This window comes from Carassius gibelio, chromosome B19 (genome assembly GCF_023724105.1).
Source record: "Carassius gibelio isolate Cgi1373 ecotype wild population from Czech Republic chromosome B19, carGib1.2-hapl.c, whole genome shotgun sequence".
Classification (NCBI taxonomy): domain Eukaryota; kingdom Metazoa; phylum Chordata; class Actinopteri; order Cypriniformes; family Cyprinidae; genus Carassius; species Carassius gibelio.
Genome location: NC_068414.1, coordinates 4,794,429 through 4,814,484, shown reverse-complemented (window position 1 = coordinate 4,814,484; position 20,056 = coordinate 4,794,429). Strand labels below are relative to the sequence as shown.

The 20,056-nt window shown below is 47.1% G+C and overlaps 3 non-coding genes across 3 annotated transcripts; all 3 read left to right on the top strand.

The window, feature by feature from the left end:
* LOC127980662 (U5 spliceosomal RNA) lies at window positions 1-115 on the top strand. The gene has a single exon (XR_008159675.1). It is a non-coding gene; the product is annotated as a U5 spliceosomal RNA (small nuclear RNA).
* An 8,493-nt stretch (window positions 116-8,608) lies between these two features.
* LOC127980660 (U5 spliceosomal RNA) lies at window positions 8,609-8,723 on the top strand. The gene has a single exon (XR_008159673.1). It is a non-coding gene; the product is annotated as a U5 spliceosomal RNA (small nuclear RNA).
* Window positions 8,724-19,073: 10,350 nt separating this feature from the next.
* Window positions 19,074-19,188, top strand: LOC127981036 (U5 spliceosomal RNA). Its single transcript, XR_008160029.1, has one exon. It is a non-coding gene; the product is annotated as a U5 spliceosomal RNA (small nuclear RNA).
* Window positions 19,189-20,056: the final 868 nt, after the last annotated feature.

The following is a 20,056-nucleotide window of genomic DNA, read 5'->3' as shown; positions in this document are numbered from 1 at the left end:
AGCTCGAGTTTCTCTTCATTGTCGCATAAATCTTTCGCCTTTTACTAAAGATTTCCGTGGAGGGGAACTTTTGCGAGTGACCTGTATTTTTGGGTGCTCTGCTCACAGCAGAGCTACATCGAAATGTCAAGAGCAGAATCAGTTTGACCGTCCGGCAGCATGCTGCGAGAGGGCTTGCCACTGGTCATCGTCTGAATAGGCACTCTCTGCGTTTGACCACTTCGTGTTTATTTAGCCGGATGGGAAGGCAGCGCTTTCTTGTACGTGACGGGATGCAAATTCTTGAAGGCTCTCTTTAGTGACGGGTCCAAACAAAGATCTCATCTGCTCCTCTAGCCCTATCGGCGACTCGTGCACTTCGAGCCTTCTTAGTGACGGCGCAAGTTGCTGACTGCTGACTGCGTTGGTGGTATAGTGGTGAGCATAGCTGCCTTCCAAGCAGTTGACCCGGATTCGATTCCCGGCCAACGCATGTCCTTTGGCTCGGGCTGACGTCGAAGCAGAACTCCCTCTGTGACCTGTGCCTCCACCCAAAACTTTTGGATGGAATAATTTCGGATGGACCCATCATTAGCTGAAGTCGCATAACACTTGCAACACTACCCGTAGCAGGGGTCATTGTTTGGACTCTTTTTTTTTTTTTTTTTTTTTTTTTAATTGCGCTTTAAACAAAAAGTATTGTGTCAATGCAACTGAACAACATTTATTAGGAACACAGTGCGTCAAAAAGCAAAATGACAGTTAAAGGCATTTCGTTATTGAACTCTTTGATGACATCATTCAGCTAAGTTCAGTTTAAATAGTATCTGTGCAATAATTTGCAATCAAGTCAACGATATCGCTGTACATGAAGTGTCCCCAGCTCCGCCTGCCAGAAGCGACAGAGGGAAGAAACCAAAACTCGATCGGTGAAAGGATGGAGAAAAAACCCGGTGAGAAACCAGGCTCAGTCGGGGAGACAGTTCTCCCCTTGTCAGACGAAACAGGTAGATTAGCTCCAGGCTGCAGGAATGTCAGACTGTGCAGAAGAATCATCTGTTTCCTGTGGTCTTGTCCAGGTGGTCTTTACAGGGGATTTGTATCTGCGGCTCATCTAGTTGTCACGGTCTCCGCTGTGTTTCTGGGCCATAGAGGTCCTTTCTAGGTGTTGATCCACCATCTTCTCTGGATACGGACTGGATCCGGGTGACTGAAGCGGATACAGACTGGATCTGGTGGCTACGGTGACCTCGGAATAAGGGATTTCTTTAAAAGACTTTTTTTTTCATATAAGATTTTATCCAACTTTTCAGATAGAGGCATGAGAAAGAGATTGCCTTGATTGGGCTTTTGGTTATTATAGGCACTCTCTGCGTTTGACCACTTCGTGTTTATTTAGCCGGATGGGAAGGCAGCGCTTTCTTGTACGTGACGGGATGCAAATTCTTGAAGGCTCTCTTTAGTGACGGGTCCAAACAAAGATCTCATCTGCTCCTCTAGCCCTATCGGCGACTCGTGCACTTCGAGCCTTCTTAGTGACGGCGCAAGTTGCTGACTGCTGACTGCGTTGGTGGTATAGTGGTGAGCATAGCTGCCTTCCAAGCAGTTGACCCCGGATTCGATTCCCGGCCAACGCATATGCTTTGGCTCGGGCTGACGTCGAAGCAGAACTCCCTCTGTGACCTGTGCCTCCACCCAAAACTTTTGGATGGAATAATTTCGGATGGACCCATCATTAGCTGAAGTCGCATAACACTTGCAACACTACCGGTAGCAGGGGTCATTGTTTGGACTCTTTTTTTTTTTTTTTTTTTTTTTTTTAATTGCGCTTTAAACAAAAAGTATTGTGTCAATGCAACTGAACAACATTTATTAGGAACACAGTGCGTCAATAAAGCTACTGACTTCCGCCTGCGTTGGTGGTATAGTGGTGAGCATAGCTGCCTTCCAAGCAGTTGACCCGGGTTCGATTCCCGGCCAACGCATGTCCTTTGGCTCGGGCTGACGTCGAAGCAGAACTCCTTCTGTGACCTGCGACTCCAACCAAACATTTTGGATGGATCATTCGGAAGACGAAAAGAACCAGCTCTCCCCGTCGGGGAATCGAACCCCGGTCTTCCGCGTGACAGGCGGAGATACTGTCCACTATACTAACGAGGAGCTGTGCATGCTGCCGTTTCCCCCCCAACTGACGGCACTGCACTGACATAACTAAACAATGCATGGCTTCTTCTGACGCAGACCCAGCCCTAGCACCGTAAAATTTCTGATGGACCCATCATTAGCTGAAGTCGCATAACACTTGGAATACTACCCGTAGCAGGGGTCATTGTTTGGACTCTTTTTTTTTTTTTTTTTTTTTTTTTAATTGCGCTTTAAACAAAAAGTATTGTGTCAATGCAACTGAACAACATTTATTAGGAACACAGTGCGTCAAAAAGCAAAATGACAGTTAAAGGCATTTCGTTATTGAACTCTTTGATGACATCATTCAGCTAAGTTCAGTTTAAATAGTATCTGTGCAATAATTTGCAATCAAGTCAACGATATCGCTGTACATGAAGTGTCCCCAGCTCCGCCTGCCAGAAGCGACAGAGGGAAGAAACCAAAACTCGATCGGTGAAAGGATGGAGAAAAAACCCGGTGAGAAACCAGGCTCAGTCGGGGAGACAGTTCTCCCCTTGTCAGACGAAACAGGTAGATTAGCTCCAGGCTGCAGGAATGTCAGACTGTGCAGAAGAATCATCTGTTTCCTGTGGTCTTGTCCAGGTGGTCTTTACAGGGGATTTGTATCTGCGGCTCATCTAGTTGTCACGGTCTCCGCTGTGTTTCTGGGCCATAGAGGTCCTTTCCAGGTGTTGATCCACCATCTTCTCTGGATACGGACTGGATCCGGGTGACTGAAGCGGATACAGACTGGATCTGGTGGCTACGGTGACCTCGGAATAAGGGATTTCTTTAAAAGACTTTTTTTTTCATTTAAGATTTTATCCAACTTTTCAGATAGAGGCATGAGAAAGAGATTGCCTTGATTGGGCTTTTGGTTATTATAGGCACTCTCTGCGTTTGACCACTTCGTGTTTATTTAGCCGGATGGGAAGGCAGCGCTTTCTTGTACGTGACGGGATGCAAATTCTTGAAGGCTCTCTTTAGTGACGGGTCCAAACAAAGATCTCATCTGCTCCTCTAGCCCTATCGGCGACTCGTGCACTTCGAGCCTTCTTAGTGACGGCGCAAGTTGCTGACTGCTGACTGCGTTGGTGGTATAGTGGTGAGCATAGCTGCCTTCCAAGCAGTTGACCCCGGATTCGATTCCCGGCCAACGCATATGCTTTGGCTCGGGCTGACGTCGAAGCAGAACTCCCTCTGTGACCTGTGCCTCCACCCAAAACTTTTGGATGGAATAATTTCGGATGGACCCATCATTAGCTGAAGTCGCATAACACTTGCAACACTACCGGTAGCAGGGGTCATTGTTTGGACTCTTTTTTTTTTTTTTTTTTTTTTTAATTGCGCTTTAAACAAAAAGTATTGTGTCAATGCAACTGAACAACATTTATTAGGAACACAGTGCGTCAATAAAGCTACTGACTTCCGCCTGCGTTGGTGGTATAGTGGTGAGCATAGCTGCCTTCCAAGCAGTTGACCCGGGTTCGATTCCCGGCCAACGCATGTCCTTTGGCTCGGGCTGACGTCGAAGCAGAACTCCTTCTGTGACCTGCGACTCCAACCAAACATTTTGGATGGATCATTCGGAAGACGAAAAGAACCAGCTCTCCCCGTCGGGGAATCGAACCCCGGTCTTCCGCGTGACAGGCGGAGATACTGTCCACTATACTAACGAGGAGCTGTGCATGCTGCCGTTTCCCCCCCAACTGACGGCACTGCACTGACATAACTAAACAATGCATGGCTTCTTCTGACGCAGACCCAGCCCTAGCACCGTAAAATTTCTGATGGACCCATCATTAGCTGAAGTCGCATAACACTTGGAATACTACCCGTAGCAGGGGTCATTGTTTGGACTCTTTTTTTTTTTTTTTTTTTTTTTAAATTGCGCTTTAAACAAAAAGTATTGCGTCAATGCAACTGAACAACATTAATTAGGAACACAGTGCGTCAAAAAGCAAAATGACAGTTAAAGGCATTTCGTTATTGAACTCTTTGATGACATCATTCAGCTAAGTTCAGTTTAAATAGTATCTGTGCAATAATTTGCAATCAAGTCAACGATATCGCTGTACATGAAGTGTCCCCAGCTCCGCCTGCCAGAAGCGACAGAGGCAAGAAACCAAAACTCGATCGGTGAAAGGATGGAGAAAAAACCCGGTGAGAAACCAGGCTCAGTCGGGGAGACAGTTCTCCCCTTGTCAGACGAAACAGGTAGATTAGCTCCAGGCTGCAGGAATGTCAGACTGTGCAGAAGAATCATCTGTTTCCTGTGGTCTTGTCCAGGTGGTCTTTACAGGGGATTTGTATCTGCGGCTCATCTAGTTGTCACGGTCTCCGCTGTGTTTCTGGGCCATAGAGGTCCTTTCTAGGTGTTGATCCACCATCTTCTCTGGATACGGACTGGATCCGGGTGACTGAAGCGGATACAGACTGGATCTGGTGGCTACGGTGACCTCGGAATAAGGGATTTCTTTAAAAGACTTTTTTTTTCATATAAGATTTTATCCAACTTTTCAGATAGAGGCATGAGAAAGAGATTGCCTTGATTGGGCTTTTGGTTATTATAGGCACTCTCTGCGTTTGACCACTTCGTGTTTATTTAGCCGGATGGGAAGGCAGCGCTTTCTTGTACGTGACGGGATGCAAATTCTTGAAGGCTCTCTTTAGTGACGGGTCCAAACAAAGATCTCATCTGCTCCTCTAGCCCTATCGGCGACTCGTGCACTTCGAGCCTTCTTAGTGACGGCGCAAGTTGCTGACTGCTGACTGCGTTGGTGGTATAGTGGTGAGCATAGCTGTCTTCCAAGCAGTTGACCCCGGATTCGATTCCCGGCCAACGCATATGCTTTGGCTCGGGCTGACGTCGAAGCAGAACTCCCTCTGTGACCTGTGCCTCCACCCAAAACTTTTGGATGGAATAATTTCGGATGGACCCATCATTAGCTGAAGTCGCATAACACTTGCAACACTACCGGTAGCAGGGGTCATTGTTTGGACTCTTTTTTTTTTTTTTTTTTTTTTAATTGCGCTTTAAACAAAAAGTATTGTGTCAATGCAACTGAACAACATTTATTAGGAACACAGTGCGTCAATAAAGCTACTGACTTCCGCCTGCGTTGGTGGTATAGTGGTGAGCATAGCTGCCTTCCAAGCAGTTGACCCGGGTTCGATTCCCGGCCAACGCATGTCCTTTGGCTCGGGCTGACGTCGAAGCAGAACTCCTTCTGTGACCTGCGACTCCAACCAAACTTTTTGGATGGATCATTCGGAAGACGAAAAGAACCAGCTCTCCCCGTCGGGGAATCGAACCCCGGTCTTCCGCGTGACAGGCGGAGATACTGTCCACTATACTAACGAGGAGCCGTGCATGCTGCCGTTTCCCCCCCAACTGACGGCACTGCACTGACATAACTAAACAATGCATGGCTTCTTCTGACGCAGACCCAGCCCTAGCACCGTAAAATTTCTGATGGACCCATCATTAGCTGAAGTCGCATAACACTTGGAACACTACCCGTAGCAGGGGTCATTGTTTGGACTCTTTTTTTTTTTTTTTTTTTTTTTTAAATTGCGCTTTAAACAAAAAGTATTGCGTCAATGCAACTGAACAACATTAATTAGGAACACAGTGCGTCAAAAAGCAAAATGACAGTTAAAGGCATTTCGTTATTGAACTCTTTGATGACATCATTCAGCTAAGTTCAGTTTAAATAGTATCTGTGCAATAATTTGCAATCAAGTCAACGATATCGCTGTACATGAAGTGTCCCCAGCTCCGCCTGCCAGAAGCGACAGAGGGAAGAAACCAAAACTCGATCGGTGAAAGGATGGAGAAAAAACCCGGTGAGAAACCAGGCTCAGTCGGGGAGACAGTTCTCCCCTTGTCAGACGAAACCAGTAGATCAGCTCCAGGCTGCAGGAATGTCAGACTGTGCAGAAGAATCATCTGTTTCCTGTGGTCTTGTCCAGGTGGTCTTTACAGGGGATTTGTATCTGCGGCTCATCTAGTTGTCACGGTCTCCGCTGTGTTTCTGGGCCATAGAGGTCCTTTCTAGGTGTTGATCCACCATCTTCTCTGGATACGGACTGGATCCGGGTGACTGAAGCGGATACAGACTGGATCAATCAAGTCAACGATATCGCTGTACATGAAGTGTCCCCAGCTCCGCCTGCCAGAAGCGACAGAGGCAAGAAACCAAAACTCGATCGGTGAAAGGATGGAGAAAAAACCCGGTGAGAAACCAGGCTCAGTCGGGGAGACAGTTCTCCCCTTGTCAGACGAAACAGGTAGATTAGCTCCAGGCTGCAGGAATGTCAGACTGTGCAGAAGAATCATCTGTTTCCTGTGGTCTTGTCCAGGTGGTCTTTACAGGGGATTTGTATCTGCGGCTCATCTAGTTGTCACGGTCTCCGCTGTGTTTCTGGGCCATAGAGGTCCTTTCTAGGTGTTGATCCACCATCTTCTCTGGATACGGACTGGATCCGGGTGACTGAAGCGGATACAGACTGGATCTGGTGGCTACGGTGACCTCGGAATAAGGGATTTCTTTAAAAGACTTTTTTTTTCATATAAGATTTTATCCAACTTTTCAGATAGAGGCATGAGAAAGAGATTGCCTTGATTGGGCTTTTGGTTATTATAGGCACTCTCTGCGTTTGACCACTTCGTGTTTATTTAGCCGGATGGGAAGGCAGCGCTTTCTTGTACGTGACGGGATGCAAATTCTTGAAGGCTCTCTTTAGTGACGGGTCCAAACAAAGATCTCATCTGCTCCTCTAGCCCTATCGGCGACTCGTGCACTTCGAGCCTTCTTAGTGACGGCGCAAGTTGCTGACTGCTGACTGCGTTGGTGGTATAGTGGTGAGCATAGCTGTCTTCCAAGCAGTTGACCCCAGATTCGATTCCCGGCCAACGCATATGCTTTGGCTCGGGCTGACGTCGAAGCAGAACTCCCTCTGTGACCTGTGCCTCCACCCAAAACTTTTGGATGGAATAATTTCGGATGGACCCATCATTAGCTGAAGTCGCATAACACTTGCAACACTACCGGTAGCAGGGGTCATTGTTTGGACTCTTTTTTTTTTTTTTTTTTTTTTTAATTGCGCTTTAAACAAAAAGTATTGTGTCAATGCAACTGAACAACATTTATTAGGAACACAGTGCGTCAATAAAGCTACTGACTTCCGCCTGCGTTGGTGGTATAGTGGTGAGCATAGCTGCCTTCCAAGCAGTTGACCCGGGTTCGATTCCCGGCCAACGCATGTCCTTTGGCTCGGGCTGACGTCGAAGCAGAACTCCTTCTGTGACCTGCGACTCCAACCAAACTTTTTGGATGGATCATTCGGAAGACGAAAAGAACCAGCTCTCCCCGTCGGGGAATCGAACCCCGGTCTTCCGCGTGACAGGCGGAGATACTGTCCACTATACTAACGAGGAGCCGTGCATGCTGCCGTTTCCCCCCCAACTGACGGCACTGCACTGACATAACTAAACAATGCATGGCTTCTTCTGACGCAGACCCAGCCCTAGCACCGTAAAATTTCTGATGGACCCATCATTAGCTGAAGTCGCATAACACTTGGAACACTACCCGTAGCAGGGGTCATTGTTTGGACTCTTTTTTTTTTTTTTTTTTTTTTTTAAATTGCGCTTTAAACAAAAAGTATTGCGTCAATGCAACTGAACAACATTAATTAGGAACACAGTGCGTCAAAAAGCAAAATGACAGTTAAAGGCATTTCGTTATTGAACTCTTTGATGACATCATTCAGCTAAGTTCAGTTTAAATAGTATCTGTGCAATAATTTGCAATCAAGTCAACGATATCGCTGTACATGAAGTGTCCCCAGCTCCGCCTGCCAGAAGCGACAGAGGCAAGAAACCAAAACTCGATCGGTGAAAGGATGGAGAAAAAACCCGGTGAGAAACCAGGCTCAGTCGGGGAGACAGTTCTCCCCTTGTCAGACGAAACAGGTAGATTAGCTCCAGGCTGCAGGAATGTCAGACTGTGCAGAAGAATCATCTGTTTCCTGTGGTCTTGTCCAGGTGGTCTTTACAGGGGATTTGTATCTGCGGCTCATCTAGTTGTCACGGTCTCCGCTGTGTTTCTGGGCCATAGAGGTCCTTTCTAGGTGTTGATCCACCATCTTCTCTGGATACGGACTGGATCTGGTGGCTACGGTGACCTCGGAATAAGGGATTTCTTTAAAAGACTTTTTTTTTCATATAAGATTTTATCCAACTTTTCAGATAGAGGCATGAGAAAGAGATTGCCTTGATTGGGCTTTTGGTTATTGGTGGACTGAGAGGACTTTTTTGAGTTTTACTCCTCCCTTTTGGAGTAGGGGGGGGGGTGCTGACGAAACACATGTGGGCAGGCATTGTCACCCTTGATGACCCTTGGCGAGCGTAGTAGTTTAACAGAGGCAGCGCACAGGCCCGAGGGTTTGGAGACACAGCTCGAGTTTCTCTTCATTGTCGCATAAATCTTTCGCCTTTTACTAAAGATTTCCGTGGAGGGGAACTTTTGCGAGTGACCTGTATTTTTGGGTGCTCTGCTCACAGCAGAGCTACATCGAAATGTCAAGAGCAGAATCAGTTTGACCGTCCGGCAGCATGCTGCGAGAGGGCTTGCCACTGGTCATCGTCTGAATAGGCACTCTCTGCGTTTGACCACTTCGTGTTTATTTAGCCGGATGGGAAGGCAGCGCTTTCTTGTACGTGACGGGATGCAAATTCTTGAAGGCTCTCTTTAGTGACGGGTCCAAACAAAGATCTCATCTGCTCCTCTAGCCCTATCGGCGACTCGTGCACTTCGAGCCTTCTTAGTGACGGCGCAAGTTGCTGACTGCTGACTGCGTTGGTGGTATAGTGGTGAGCATAGCTGCCTTCCAAGCAGTTGACCCGGATTCGATTCCCGGCCAACGCATGTCCTTTGGCTCGGGCTGACGTCGAAGCAGAACTCCCTCTGTGACCTGTGCCTCCACCCAAAACTTTTGGATGGAATAATTTCGGATGGACCCATCATTAGCTGAAGTCGCATAACACTTGCAACACTACCCGTAGCAGGGGTCATTGTTTGGACTCTTTTTTTTTTTTTTTTTTTTTTTTTAATTGCGCTTTAAACAAAAAGTATTGTGTCAATGCAACTGAACAACATTTATTAGGAACACAGTGCGTCAAAAAGCAAAATGACAGTTAAAGGCATTTCGTTATTGAACTCTTTGATGACATCATTCAGCTAAGTTCAGTTTAAATAGTATCTGTGCAATAATTTGCAATCAAGTCAACGATATCGCTGTACATGAAGTGTCCCCAGCTCCGCCTGCCAGAAGCGACAGAGGGAAGAAACCAAAACTCGATCGGTGAAAGGATGGAGAAAAAACCCGGTGAGAAACCAGGCTCAGTCGGGGAGACAGTTCTCCCCTTGTCAGACGAAACAGGTAGATTAGCTCCAGGCTGCAGGAATGTCAGACTGTGCAGAAGAATCATCTGTTTCCTGTGGTCTTGTCCAGGTGGTCTTTACAGGGGATTTGTATCTGCGGCTCATCTAGTTGTCACGGTCTCCGCTGTGTTTCTGGGCCATAGAGGTCCTTTCCAGGTGTTGATCCACCATCTTCTCTGGATACGGACTGGATCCGGGTGACTGAAGCGGATACAGACTGGATCTGGTGGCTACGGTGACCTCGGAATAAGGGATTTCTTTAAAAGACTTTTTTTTTCATTTAAGATTTTATCCAACTTTTCAGATAGAGGCATGAGAAAGAGATTGCCTTGATTGGGCTTTTGGTTATTATAGGCACTCTCTGCGTTTGACCACTTCGTGTTTATTTAGCCGGATGGGAAGGCAGCGCTTTCTTGTACGTGACGGGATGCAAATTCTTGAAGGCTCTCTTTAGTGACGGGTCCAAACAAAGATCTCATCTGCTCCTCTAGCCCTATCGGCGACTCGTGCACTTCGAGCCTTCTTAGTGACGGCGCAAGTTGCTGACTGCTGACTGCGTTGGTGGTATAGTGGTGAGCATAGCTGCCTTCCAAGCAGTTGACCCCGGATTCGATTCCCGGCCAACGCATATGCTTTGGCTCGGGCTGACGTCGAAGCAGAACTCCCTCTGTGACCTGTGCCTCCACCCAAAACTTTTGGATGGAATAATTTCGGATGGACCCATCATTAGCTGAAGTCGCATAACACTTGCAACACTACCGGTAGCAGGGGTCATTGTTTGGACTCTTTTTTTTTTTTTTTTTTTTTTTAATTGCGCTTTAAACAAAAAGTATTGTGTCAATGCAACTGAACAACATTTATTAGGAACACAGTGCGTCAATAAAGCTACTGACTTCCGCCTGCGTTGGTGGTATAGTGGTGAGCATAGCTGCCTTCCAAGCAGTTGACCCGGGTTCGATTCCCGGCCAACGCATGTCCTTTGGCTCGGGCTGACGTCGAAGCAGAACTCCTTCTGTGACCTGCGACTCCAACCAAACATTTTGGATGGATCATTCGGAAGACGAAAAGAACCAGCTCTCCCCGTCGGGGAATCGAACCCCGGTCTTCCGCGTGACAGGCGGAGATACTGTCCACTATACTAACGAGGAGCTGTGCATGCTGCCGTTTCCCCCCCAACTGACGGCACTGCACTGACATAACTAAACAATGCATGGCTTCTTCTGACGCAGACCCAGCCCTAGCACCGTAAAATTTCTGATGGACCCATCATTAGCTGAAGTCGCATAACACTTGGAATACTACCCGTAGCAGGGGTCATTGTTTGGACTCTTTTTTTTTTTTTTTTTTTTTTTAAATTGCGCTTTAAACAAAAAGTATTGCGTCAATGCAATTGAACAACATTAATTAGGAACACAGTGCGTCAAAAAGCAAAATGACAGTTAAAGGCATTTCGTTATTGAACTCTTTGATGACATCATTCAGCTAAGTTCAGTTTAAATAGGATCTGTGCAATAATTTGCAATCAAGTCAACGATATCGCTGTACATGAAGTGTCCCCAGCTCCGCCTGCCAGAAGCGACAGAGGCAAGAAACCAAAACTCGATCGGTGAAAGGATGGAGAAAAAACCCGGTGAGAAACCAGGCTCAGTCGGGGAGACAGTTCTCCCCTTGTCAGACGAAACAGGTAGATTAGCTCCAGGCTGCAGGAATGTCAGACTGTGCAGAAGAATCATCTGTTTCCTGTGGTCTTGTCCAGGTGGTCTTTACAGGGGATTTGTATCTGCGGCTCATCTAGTTGTCACGGTCTCCGCTGTGTTTCTGGGCCATAGAGGTCCTTTCTAGGTGTTGATCCACCATCTTCTCTGGATACGGACTGGATCCGGGTGACTGAAGCGGATACAGACTGGATCTGGTGGCTACGGTGACCTCGGAATAAGGGATTTCTTTAAAAGACTTTTTTTTTCATATAAGATTTTATCCAACTTTTCAGATAGAGGCATGAGAAAGAGATTGCCTTGATTGGGCTTTTGGTTATTATAGGCACTCTCTGCGTTTGACCACTTCGTGTTTATTTAGCCGGATGGGAAGGCAGCGCTTTCTTGTACGTGACGGGATGCAAATTCTTGAAGGCTCTCTTTAGTGACGGGTCCAAACAAAGATCTCATCTGCTCCTCTAGCCCTATCGGCGACTCGTGCACTTCGAGCCTTCTTAGTGACGGCGCAAGTTGCTGACTGCTGACTGCGTTGGTGGTATAGTGGTGAGCATAGCTGTCTTCCAAGCAGTTGACCCCGGATTCGATTCCCGGCCAACGCATATGCTTTGGCTCGGGCTGACGTCGAAGCAGAACTCCCTCTGTGACCTGTGCCTCCACCCAAAACTTTTGGATGGAATAATTTCGGATGGACCCATCATTAGCTGAAGTCGCATAACACTTGCAACACTACCGGTAGCAGGGGTCATTGTTTGGACTCTTTTTTTTTTTTTTTTTTTTTTTAATTGCGCTTTAAACAAAAAGTATTGTGTCAATGCAACTGAACAACATTTATTAGGAACACAGTGCGTCAATAAAGCTACTGACTTCCGCCTGCGTTGGTGGTATAGTGGTGAGCATAGCTGCCTTCCAAGCAGTTGACCCGGGTTCGATTCCCGGCCAACGCATGTCCTTTGGCTCGGGCTGACGTCGAAGCAGAACTCCTTCTGTGACCTGCGACTCCAACCAAACTTTTTGGATGGATCATTCGGAAGACGAAAAGAACCAGCTCTCCCCGTCGGGGAATCGAACCCCGGTCTTCCGCGTGACAGGCGGAGATACTGTCCACTATACTAACGAGGAGCCGTGCATGCTGCCGTTTCCCCCCCAACTGACGGCACTGCACTGACATAACTAAACAATGCATGGCTTCTTCTGACGCAGACCCAGCCCTAGCACCGTAAAATTTCTGATGGACCCATCATTAGCTGAAGTCGCATAACACTTGGAACACTACCCGTAGCAGGGGTCATTGTTTGGACTCTTTTTTTTTTTTTTTTTTTTTTTTAAATTGCGCTTTAAACAAAAAGTATTGCGTCAATGCAACTGAACAACATTAATTAGGAACACAGTGCGTCAAAAAGCAAAATGACAGTTAAAGGCATTTCGTTATTGAACTCTTTGATGACATCATTCAGCTAAGTTCAGTTTAAATAGTATCTGTGCAATAATTTGCAATCAAGTCAACGATATCGCTGTACATGAAGTGTCCCCAGCTCCGCCTGCCAGAAGCGACAGAGGGAAGAAACCAAAACTCGATCGGTGAAAGGATGGAGAAAAAACCCGGTGAGAAACCAGGCTCAGTCGGGGAGACAGTTCTCCCCTTGTCAGACGAAACCAGTAGATCAGCTCCAGGCTGCAGGAATGTCAGACTGTGCAGAAGAATCATCTGTTTCCTGTGGTCTTGTCCAGGTGGTCTTTACAGGGGATTTGTATCTGCGGCTCATCTAGTTGTCACGGTCTCCGCTGTGTTTCTGGGCCATAGAGGTCCTTTCTAGGTGTTGATCCACCATCTTCTCTGGATACGGACTGGATCCGGGTGACTGAAGCGGATACAGACTGGATCAATCAAGTCAACGATATCGCTGTACATGAAGTGTCCCCAGCTCCGCCTGCCAGAAGCGACAGAGGGAAGAAACCAAAACTCGATCGGTGAAAGGATGGAGAAAAAACCCGGTGAGAAACCAGGCTCAGTCGGGGAGACAGTTCTCCCCTTGTCAGACGAAACAGGTAGATTAGCTCCAGGCTGCAGGAATGTCAGACTGTGCAGAAGAATCATCTGTTTCCTGTGGTCTTGTCCAGGTGGTCTTTACAGGGGATTTGTATCTGCGGCTCATCTAGTTGTCACGGTCTCCGCTGTGTTTCTGGGCCATAGAGGTCCTTTCCAGGTGTTGATCCACCATCTTCTCTGGATACGGACTGGATCCGGGTGACTGAAGCGGATACAGACTGGATCTGGTGGCTACGGTGACCTCGGAATAAGGGATTTCTTTAAAAGACTTTTTTTTTCATTTAAGATTTTATCCAACTTTTCAGATAGAGGCATGAGAAAGAGATTGCCTTGATTGGGCTTTTGGTTATTATAGGCACTCTCTGCGTTTGACCACTTCGTGTTTATTTAGCCGGATGGGAAGGCAGCGCTTTCTTGTACGTGACGGGATGCAAATTCTTGAAGGCTCTCTTTAGTGACGGGTCCAAACAAAGATCTCATCTGCTCCTCTAGCCCTATCGGCGACTCGTGCACTTCGAGCCTTCTTAGTGACGGCGCAAGTTGCTGACTGCTGACTGCGTTGGTGGTATAGTGGTGAGCATAGCTGCCTTCCAAGCAGTTGACCCCGGATTCGATTCCCGGCCAACGCATATGCTTTGGCTCGGGCTGACGTCGAAGCAGAACTCCCTCTGTGACCTGTGCCTCCACCCAAAACTTTTGGATGGAATAATTTCGGATGGACCCATCATTAGCTGAAGTCGCATAACACTTGCAACACTACCGGTAGCAGGGGTCATTGTTTGGACTCTTTTTTTTTTTTTTTTTTTTTTTAATTGCACCAAACATTTTGGATGGATCATTCGGAAGACGAAAAGAACCAGCTCTCCCCGTCGGGGAATCGAACCCCGGTCTTCCGCGTGACAGGCGGAGATACTGTCCACTATACTAACGAGGAGCTGTGCATGCTGCCGTTTCCCCCCCAACTGACGGCACTGCACTGACATAACTAAACAATGCATGGCTTCTTCTGACGCAGACCCAGCCCTAGCACCGTAAAATTTCTGATGGACCCATCATTAGCTGAAGTCGCATAACACTTGGAATACTACCCGTAGCAGGGGTCATTGTTTGGACTCTTTTTTTTTTTTTTTTTTTTTTTAAATTGCGCTTTAAACAAAAAGTATTGCGTCAATGCAACTGAACAACATTAATTAGGAACACAGTGCGTCAAAAAGCAAAATGACAGTTAAAGGCATTTCGTTATTGAACTCTTTGATGACATCATTCAGCTAAGTTCAGTTTAAATAGTATCTGTGCAATAATTTGCAATCAAGTCAACGATATCGCTGTACATGAAGTGTCCCCAGCTCCGCCTGCCAGAAGCGACAGAGGCAAGAAACCAAAACTCGATCGGTGAAAGGATGGAGAAAAAACCCGGTGAGAAACCAGGCTCAGTCGGGGAGACAGTTCTCCCCTTGTCAGACGAAACAGGTAGATTAGCTCCAGGCTGCAGGAATGTCAGACTGTGCAGAAGAATCATCTGTTTCCTGTGGTCTTGTCCAGGTGGTCTTTACAGGGGATTTGTATCTGCGGCTCATCTAGTTGTCACGGTCTCCGCTGTGTTTCTGGGCCATAGAGGTCCTTTCTAGGTGTTGATCCACCATCTTCTCTGGATACGGACTGGATCCGGGTGACTGAAGCGGATACAGACTGGATCTGGTGGCTACGGTGACCTCGGAATAAGGGATTTCTTTAAAAGACTTTTTTTTTCATATAAGATTTTATCCAACTTTTCAGATAGAGGCATGAGAAAGAGATTGCCTTGATTGGGCTTTTGGTTATTATAGGCACTCTCTGCGTTTGACCACTTCGTGTTTATTTAGCCGGATGGGAAGGCAGCGCTTTCTTGTACGTGACGGGATGCAAATTCTTGAAGGCTCTCTTTAGTGACGGGTCCAAACAAAGATCTCATCTGCTCCTCTAGCCCTATCGGCGACTCGTGCACTTCGAGCCTTCTTAGTGACGGCGCAAGTTGCTGACTGCTGACTGCGTTGGTGGTATAGTGGTGAGCATAGCTGTCTTCCAAGCAGTTGACCCCGGATTCGATTCCCGGCCAACGCATATGCTTTGGCTCGGGCTGACGTCGAAGCAGAACTCCCTCTGTGACCTGTGCCTCCACCCAAAACTTTTGGATGGAATAATTTCGGATGGACCCATCATTAGCTGAAGTCGCATAACACTTGCAACACTACCGGTAGCAGGGGTCATTGTTTGGACTCTTTTTTTTTTTTTTTTTTTTTTTAATTGCGCTTTAAACAAAAAGTATTGTGTCAATGCAACTGAACAACATTTATTAGGAACACAGTGCGTCAATAAAGCTACTGACTTCCGCCTGCGTTGGTGGTATAGTGGTGAGCATAGCTGCCTTCCAAGCAGTTGACCCGGGTTCGATTCCCGGCCAACGCATGTCCTTTGGCTCGGGCTGACGTCGAAGCAGAACTCCTTCTGTGACCTGCGACTCCAACCAAACTTTTTGGATGGATCATTCGGAAGACGAAAAGAACCAGCTCTCCCCGTCGGGGAATCGAACCCCGGTCTTCCGCGTGACAGGCGGAGATACTGTCCACTATACTAACGAGGAGCCGTGCATGCTGCCGTTTCCCCCCCAACTGACGGCACTGCACTGACATAACTAAACAATGCATGGCTTCTTCTGACGCAGACCCAGCCCTAGCACCGTAAAATTTCTGATGGACCCATCATTAGCTGAAGTCGCATAACACTTGGAACACTACCCGTAGCAGGGGTCATTGTTTGGACTCTTTTTTTTTTTTTTTTTTTTTTTTAAATTGCGCTTTAAACAAAAAGTATTGCGTCAATGCAACTGAACAACATTAATTAGGAACACAGTGCGTCAAAAAGCAAAATGACAGTTAAAGGCATTTCGTTATTGAACTCTTTGATGACATCATTCAGCTAAGTTCAGTTTAAATAGTATCTGTGCAATAATTTGCAATCAAGTCAACGATATCGCTGTACATGAAGTGTCCCCAGCTCCGCCTGCCAGAAGCGACAGAGGGAAGAAACCAAAACTCGATCGGTGAAAGGATGGAGAAAAAACCCGGTGAGAAACCAGGCTCAGTCGGGGAGACAGTTCTCCCCTTGTCAGACGAAACCAGTAGATCAGCTCCAGGCTGCAGGAATGTCAGACTGTGCAGAAGAATCATCTGTTTCCTGTGGTCTTGTCCAGGTGGTCTTTACAGGGGATTTGTATCTGCGGCTCATCTAGTTGTCACGGTCTCCGCTGTGTTTCTGGGCCATAGAGGTCCTTTCTAGGTGTTGATCCACCATCTTCTCTGGATACGGACTGGATCCGGGTGACTGAAGCGGATACAGACTGGATCAATCAAGTCAACGATATCGCTGTACATGAAGTGTCCCCAGCTCCGCCTGCCAGAAGCGACAGAGGCAAGAAACCAAAACTCGATCGGTGAAAGGATGGAGAAAAAACCCGGTGAGAAACCAGGCTCAGTCGGGGAGACAGTTCTCCCCTTGTCAGACGAAACAGGTAGATTAGCTCCAGGCTGCAGGAATGTCAGACTGTGCAGAAGAATCATCTGTTTCCTGTGGTCTTGTCCAGGTGGTCTTTACAGGGGATTTGTATCTGCGGCTCATCTAGTTGTCACGGTCTCCGCTGTGTTTCTGGGCCATAGAGGTCCTTTCTAGGTGTTGATCCACCATCTTCTCTGGATACGGACTGGATCCGGGTGACTGAAGCGGATACAGACTGGATCTGGTGGCTACGGTGACCTCGGAATAAGGGATTTCTTTAAAAGACTTTTTTTTTCATATAAGATTTTATCCAACTTTTCAGATAGAGGCATGAGAAAGAGATTGCCTTGATTGGGCTTTTGGTTATTATAGGCACTCTCTGCGTTTGACCACTTCGTGTTTATTTAGCCGGATGGGAAGGCAGCGCTTTCTTGTACGTGACGGGATGCAAATTCTTGAAGGCTCTCTTTAGTGACGGGTCCAAACAAAGATCTCATCTGCTCCTCTAGCCCTATCGGCGACTCGTGCACTTCGAGCCTTCTTAGTGACGGCGCAAGTTGCTGACTGCTGACTGCGTTGGTGGTATAGTGGTGAGCATAGCTGTCTTCCAAGCAGTTGACCCCAGATTCGATTCCCGGCCAACGCATATGCTTTGGCTCGGGCTGACGTCGAAGCAGAACTCCCTCTGTGACCTGTGCCTCCACCCAAAACTTTTGGATGGAATAATTTCGGATGGACCCATCATTAGCTGAAGTCGCATAACACTTGCAACACTACCGGTAGCAGGGGTCATTGTTTGGACTCTTTTTTTTTTTTTTTTTTTTTTTAATTGCGCTTTAAACAAAAAGTATTGTGTCAATGCAACTGAACAACATTTATTAGGAACACAGTGCGTCAATAAAGCTACTGACTTCCGCCTGCGTTGGTGGTATAGTGGTGAGCATAGCTGCCTTCCAAGCAGTTGACCCGGGTTCGATTCCCGGCCAACGCATGTCCTTTGGCTCGGGCTGACGTCGAAGCAGAACTCCTTCTGTGACCTGCGACTCCAACCAAACTTTTTGGATGGATCATTCGGAAGACGAAAAGAACCAGCTCTCCCCGTCGGGGAATCGAACCCCGGTCTTCCGCGTGACAGGCGGAGATACTGTCCACTATACTAACGAGGAGCCGTGCATGCTGCCGTTTCCCCCCCAACTGACGGCACTGCACTGACATAACTAAACAATGCATGGCTTCTTCTGACGCAGACCCAGCCCTAGCACCGTAAAATTTCTGATGGACCCATCATTAGCTGAAGTCGCATAACACTTGGAACACTACCCGTAGCAGGGGTCATTGTTTGGACTCTTTTTTTTTTTTTTTTTTTTTTAAATTGCGCTTTAAACAAAAAGTATTGCGTCAATGCAACTGAACAACATTAATTAGGAACACAGTGCGTCAAAAAGCAAAATGACAGTTAAAGGCATTTCGTTATTGAACTCTTTGATGACATCATTCAGCTAAGTTCAGTTTAAATAGTATCTGTGCAATAATTTGCAATCAAGTCAACGATATCGCTGTACATGAAGTGTCCCCAGCTCCGCCTGCCAGAAGCGACAGAGGGAAGAAACCAAAACTCGATCGGTGAAAGGATGGAGAAAAAACCCGGTGAGAAACCAGGCTCAGTCGGGGAGACAGTTCTCCCCTTGTCAGACGAAACCAGTAGATCAGCTCCAGGCTGCAGGAATGTCAGACTGTGCAGAAGAATCATCTGTTTCCTGTGGTCTTGTCCAGGTGGTCTTTACAGGGGATTTGTATCTGCGGCTCATCTAGTTGTCACGGTCTCCGCTGTGTTTCTGGGCCATAGAGGTCCTTTCTAGGTGTTGATCCACCATCTTCTCTGGATACGGACTGGATCTGGTGGCTACGGTGACCTCGGAATAAGGGATTTCTTTAAAAGACTTTTTTTTTCATATAAGATTTTATCCAACTTTTCAGATAGAGGCATGAGAAAGAGATTGCCTTGATTGGGCTTTTGGTTATTGGTGGACTGAGAGGACTTTTTTGAGTTTTACTCCTCCCTTTTGGAGTAGGGGGGGGGGTGCTGACGAAACACATGTGGGCAGGCATTGTCACCCTTGATGACCCTTGGTGAGCGTAGTAGTTTAACAGAGGCAGCGCACAGGCCCGAGGGTTTGGAGACACAGCTCGAGTTTCTCTTCATTGTCGCATAAATCTTTCGCCTTTCACTAAAGATTTCCGTGGAGGGGAACTTTTGCGAGTGACCTGTATTTTTGGGTGCTCTGCTCACAGCAGAGCTACATCGAAATGTCAAGAGCAGAATCAGTTTGACCGTCCGGCAGCATGCTGCGAGAGGGCTTGCCACTGGTCATCGTCTGAATAGGCACTCTCTGCGTTTGACCACTTCGTGTTTATTTAGCCGGATGGGAAGGCAGCGCTTTCTTGTACGTGACGGGATGCAAATTCTTGAAGGCTCTCTTTAGTGACGGGTCCAAACAAAGATCTCATCTGCTCCTCTAGCCCTATCGGCGACTCGTGCACTTCGAGCCTTCTTAGTGACGGCGCAAGTTGCTGACTGCTGACTGCGTTGGTGGTATAGTGGTGAGCATAGCTGCCTTCCAAGCAGTTGACCCGGATTCGATTCCCGGCCAACGCATGTCCTTTGGCTCGGGCTGACGTCGAAGCAGAACTCCCTCTGTGACCTGTGCCTCCACCCAAAACTTTTGGATGGAATAATTTCGGATGGACCCATCATTAGCTGAAGTCGCATAACACTTGCAACACTACCCGTAGCAGGGGTCATTGTTTGGACTCTTTTTTTTTTTTTTTTTTTTTTTTTAATTGCGCTTTAAACAAAAAGTATTGTGTCAATGCAACTGAACAACATTTATTAGGAACACAGTGCGTCAAAAAGCAAAATGACAGTTAAAGGCATTTCGTTATTGAACTCTTTGATGACATCATTCAGCTAAGTTCAGTTTAAATAGTATCTGTGCAATAATTTGCAATCAAGTCAACGATATCGCTGTACATGAAGTGTCCCCAGCTCCGCCTGCCAGAAGCGACAGAGGGAAGAAACCAAAACTCGATCGGTGAAAGGATGGAGAAAAAACCCGGTGAGAAACCAGGCTCAGTCGGGGAGACAGTTCTCCCCTTGTCAGACGAAA